This window comes from Panicum virgatum, chromosome 7N (genome assembly GCF_016808335.1).
Source record: "Panicum virgatum strain AP13 chromosome 7N, P.virgatum_v5, whole genome shotgun sequence".
Classification (NCBI taxonomy): Eukaryota; Viridiplantae; Streptophyta; class Magnoliopsida; order Poales; family Poaceae; genus Panicum; species Panicum virgatum.
In genome coordinates this window covers 7,405,506-7,410,941 of record NC_053151.1, presented here as the reverse complement: position 1 = coordinate 7,410,941, position 5,436 = coordinate 7,405,506, and the positions used below count along the sequence as shown (strand labels likewise).

General features: G+C 42.6%; 1 long non-coding RNA gene across 1 annotated transcript; it reads left to right on the top strand.

Moving 5' to 3' along the window:
• The first annotated feature begins 210 nt into the window (after nucleotides 1-210).
• On the top strand, nucleotides 211-2,452 carry LOC120683282. The gene is made up of 4 exons (XR_005678747.1): nucleotides 211-1,559; nucleotides 1,651-1,712; nucleotides 1,810-1,863; nucleotides 2,063-2,452. It is a non-coding gene; the product is annotated as an uncharacterized LOC120683282 (long non-coding RNA).
• The last annotated feature ends 2,984 nt before the right edge of the window (nucleotides 2,453-5,436 follow it).

Below are 5,436 nucleotides of genomic sequence, written 5' to 3'. Positions count from 1 at the left end.
CAAGCAACATTAACGGAGGAAAGCTATATGACAACCGAGCGTTTCAGGCCTAACTGGCACGAGATTTTGTGGCCGTTGATTCTAAGATTTGACGCACACGATAGCATTTGCATGTTTGCTTCTGACATGTGGGGCAAGGTACTGTTTGATTATTTTGGACTTCGCGCTGCTTCCGTTCCATTTCTTAGTCGGCAGGGGCTGTTCGTCTCCTAGAAAGCGCCGGTACAGGGGAACGGAACAGCTGAGGCGAAGCTCCCATTGCGGCCAGGCGATCCGGTCAGATTTTTTTGTGGATTTTCGATTTCTGTCTGTGTGATGAAGTTCTTCCGCTCAGTTTGTTTCCTATTGCTGTGAATCTCGTGTTCTAATCTGGGGGGATTTGGTGATTTTGGTGCGTTTGAAAGCAGAGCACCTAATGTTTCCCGGGTGATTTTCTCAGGTTTTTGGTGGGGCTGGAATCTAGGATCACTGCTACTTGTTTTGATCTAGTAATCCAGCTGAGGCGAAGCTCCCGTTGCGGCTCACGCAATTCCATCGGAGTTTTTTCTTGTGGATTTTCGATTTGTGTCTGTGTGACCAAGTTCATCCGCTCAGTTTTTGTTTCGTGTGTGCTGTGAATCTCGTGCTCTAATCTGGGGGGATTCGGCGATTTTGGTGCGTTTGAATCATAGCAGAGCCTCCGATGTGTTCCCGGGTGATTTCTCAGGTTTTTTGGTGGGGCTAAAGTCTGGTGTCACTGCTACTTGTTTTGATCTTGTAATCCCGATTTTGGTGCGTTTCAATCACATGAAAGCAAACAAATGATTTCGCTGATTTTTCCTCCCCCCATAGATGATCTAGTTCTATGATCTGCGAAGCTGTACGGGTGTGCGATCTATTGGATTGTGTCAATTGGAGGTACCTCCTGGGGGTTTGTTTGCTACTGGGGCCATCTATGGCTGGAGCTTGAGGTTTCCTCTTGCGTGTGTATTGGTGCTGCGACACAAGGTGGGATCTGAGAACAAGTGTGTGTTGGTGAAGGGGAGTGCCAACCTGGTGCCCGGAGAAGGCAACTAGGGCCTGGGTGTAGCTGCAGCCTCAGACCTGGAAGGGCTGGTGCTATTGTTGTTACAGTGCATTTAGACACCTAATTCTATGGATAATGTCACTGTAAGTTTTGAATAATGGTTATGTAAATTTAATAAATTAGGGGTAACTACATGTGTTCTATTATTTTTGGAAGTTACAATCAGTCGGTATCGCCATTTTATAGTGCAAGTTTTTAGACTATAAAGTGATTGCTAACATTTTAGAGTTACCAATCGTTTTATATTTGTATCTCGCTTCATTCAAATGTCCGAGTTAGTATATACTCTCACGGAGTCTATGCTTACTTTTTTGTCCTTTTGTGTTTTTGCTTAATATGCTAGATGGGTCGAAAGAGAGTGTTCGAGTCATTTGTTCCATCAGACAGCGAAGATTCTGATGATGGTGACCTAAAAGAACATAAACATCACGATGCTACTTGGGGCAATGAAGAATTGACAGTGACTGATTCATCCGAAGGAGTTCCATCTGATGTATTTTTTTGTTCTCTCTGTTCACATTTTTTGTCTTCTTGACCCGTTATAGCTTGATCAATGTTGTATTTGGTTTTTGTTTTTCCTCTAGGACCAAAATTCAAGTGATAGTGATGGTATAAACAAGCAATGTACGCATTGTATGTTCGTGAGGTAATCTTGTGCCATTATGGAGTTTCCTTTTTTTGCTTGTATTTAAGTAGGGTGTTAAGTGGCTTCTGCCCTCACCGTGTTTCTTTTTTTTTTCTAGCGCGCCAATCTCAAGAAGTTGAAGTTGAAGGTTGCAAAATCATTGCATCATGATGTGAGCCAAATTCCTTTCTCTTGTTTTTTTTCAATTATTGCTTTTCATATGTTTTGTTAAATGCAACAGTTGAATGTGGTTTTAAGTGTTCATTTCTTGCAATATATGTTTGTTTTGTAAAGTAAGCATTGTAGGACTGCTAAGTTTTCCAAGGATGCTTTCACAAGATTCTCCCTTACTCTGTTTTACTCTGTTCTAGCTGCTCTTGATGACCATCAGAAAAGCTGTAATCAAGAAATATGGTGTAGGAGCATTATTGGAGTTCAGCAAATGTTATGTGCCTAACAAGGTCGCTAAGTGGCTTGCTCGACAGGTTAATTGGAAGTCTCGTGATATCGTCTTCAAGGATAAGGTGATACCTTTGACTGTTGAAACAGTTCACTTCTTGGGTTGCCTATGGGTGGCTTCCCTTTCCCTTCTGATAACAATACTTGAAAGGCAAACATATTGGCTAAGTTTGACAAGTCATCCATGCTGCAAGTTCATTTCTTTGCTAACAAGTTGATCAACAAAGAACCCATGTCTGATGAAGATATAATGTGTTACTGATTTAATTCCAGTGTGTTAGTGATGTAATTACAGTGTGTTAATTATGTAATTACAATGTGTTCTTGATGTAATTACAGTGTGGTAGTGATGTAATTACAATGTTGTTACATATAATTTGATTTGTTTGCAAGATACAAGCGAATATACTTTACTTCGTTTTTTATTCTTTTTTAACACACCATTGCTAGCAATTATATCATGCCTGCATTTTGACAATAAATTGGTCAGCTGTAGGGAGTCATTTAGATATAACTAGTAGAAATGCACGTGCGGCACGCACGTGTTTAAAAAAACTCGTATCTAAATATAATCTCAGGGTTCTCTGAAGGCAATGTAAAATCTCTTTCACCTGCCTTTGTCGGATTAAGCTTATGATCAGCTGCAAATGCTAATGGAGGATCTCAATGAGCTAGAACTTCGGCAAGAACCAGATGAATGGACATACATTTGGGGCACAAATCTTTATCAAGCTAGCAGAGCATACAAGCAGATGAAAGGTTTTAGGCAAACACATAAAGGTTATAAATGGCTTTGGGACAGTTGTTGTCAGACAAAGCACAAGGTGTTCTTTTGGCTGGTTTTAAAGGACAAATTAAGCACAAGAGATATACTCCAACACAAAAATATGCAGTTGCAACACAAAAAGCACAAGAGATATACTCCAACGTACTGTGCTGAGCATCAGTATGAAAACATCCTGCATCTTTTCATTCAGTGTCGGTTTGCTAAAGCTTGTTGGAGATCATTACGGTTGAACACTGGTCAGCAGCAATGCCCCATTGCCATCCTCAGATACCTCAAAAGGCAAATTAATGCACCTTATTTCATGGAAATCATCATTCTAGCCTGCTGGAATATTTGGAAGATCAGAAATGGAGTCATTTTTGAAGGGAACTCTGCATCTGTGATGCACTTCCTTGTCCTATTTATGCATGAATTTGCCAAAGTAATTTTTAGATCTAAGAGTAGATATAAGCTTGGCATTGTTAATTGGCTCAACTCCTTGTTGTGACCAACCACTTTTGTAACATTTTCTTACATTTCTTTTTAATAGAAATCTCCAGTAGGGGCATTGCCCCTCCTGTTGCAGCTAGCAGCAGGAGCAGCGAGGCGGGAGGATGAGCTGCTCGCGCGCGGCTTCCTCTTCACGCACCCTGCCGGACTCGATCGGCCGCCACTACGCTACCATGGCCAGGAGGCGGTGCGGTCGGTGGTGAGGTGGCATGGAATGGAATGATCAGCGGGGTAGTAGAAGCTGAAGAAGCGAGACGGCCGGTTTTGTGTGTGGGCGGTGGGCGCTACCGGGTTGGGGGTTTGGTGGGTACGGTGAGCGGAGAGAGCGAGAGTCTGGCCTGCAATGCAATGCATTGCAATGGCTCGCGTGCATGTCTCATCGTGCGCCGTGCGCGCAGCGTGGGAGGCCACTCCCGCAGGCCGCAGGTTACTTTTGACTGGCCGGCCACTGGCTGGGAGGGACTGCGAATTGCCAGCCAATGGGCCAAGCTAGCTGCTAGCCAATGGTAGAAATGGCTAGGCCCATGCAGTTCACGCGCACTTCAGGAGATCGAGGTGGCATAGAGGAGCATATATATCTCAGCAGCACATCCGTATCTGCATCTCTACTCTATGATGCTGGGTGAGATATACTCGCTCCTTTCCAAATTGTGAGTCATTTTTTACTTTTGAATAAATACCTCCATTATTCTATTGATGTGTTTCATATAAGTGTTGTTTGTCACTCGGTTGCCAAAACACAAAACACGAAATATGACATGAAATGTCATTCTCGCTAAGAGGCATGGTTACATGTTTTCAGTCATAAAGAGGCGTCCCGTGGCTTGAAACATCCATTTGCAGGGATGATCCGCATGTCTCTAGTAATGTTTGCTGCTGCCTTCGATCCGCCGTTAGGTGCCGAACTTTAAAAAATGATTATTAGCTGCTCCTTTCGCCAGTAAAGTTTGCCAAACATATTAGTAATTTTACAAATGAGCAATATGACCAAGACTAGCAGCTTTGGTACGTAGTGTTTTTTTAAGATTACGGGTAGTCAGATTGTCATTAACTTTTCAAAAGAACGGCAAACATGCGGCCATCTATGATGAAAGATCCGTACAATGTGATTGTTTTTTAACTGGAAGGAGCAAGCAGCAGCAGCAGAGGTACACGCAGAAAATTAGTCCAACTTGCTCACATGGTACGTCGTGCTTTGTGCATATACCCTTCTTTTGACATAGATCCCTAAAACCAAGGAAGAACTTGATTTCACCCATCATCAACATCTCAAATCTCTAAGTCATGATCTTGCTTAATTCCTCGCAAAACACTTTGTTAGTACTACCAAATATTATGTCATCGACATATATTTGGCACACAAATAATTCATTATTGAGCTTGCGAGTGAAGAACGTAGAGTCAGCTTTGCCTATTTCAAAGCCATTTTTGATGAGAAATTCCTTAAGGCATTCATACCATGCTCTAGGAGCTTGCTTAATCCCATAGAGCGACTTATGGAGCTTGTAGACGTGGTTCGGCTTCATGGGATCTTCAAAGCCCGGTGATTGCTCTATATATACTCAGGGCCGGCCCTGGGGCAGTGCGCAAGGTGCGACCGCACCGGGCCTCCGAAAATCAGGGGCCTCCAAAAATTACTATGCTAAGAGATCTGTTAAATCACAAGTTACACTTGTGCTCGAGAGCTAACTCATTTAGGTGTTGAAAGGGCCCAGATCATCCAAATATTTGGCATGATCCTCTCCCAGACTTTATAATTTGTATTGTTGGGTATGATATCTCTATCTAGTTGGATGAATAAAGTAACGAGCTGTTTTGGGATAAAAAAAAGTTACAAGTGCCATCAAAACCCAATTGCAGATTTACATAGATAGTAGGCCTAATAGAGAGGAATCAATTGACAACTCATCCACCATCTACCAATTGCATGCCTTAATGCATCCTTGACTTCCTCGCGAGATGTCACCGCATTCTACAGATCACCGATTCACCGCCTGCTTGTTATACCTG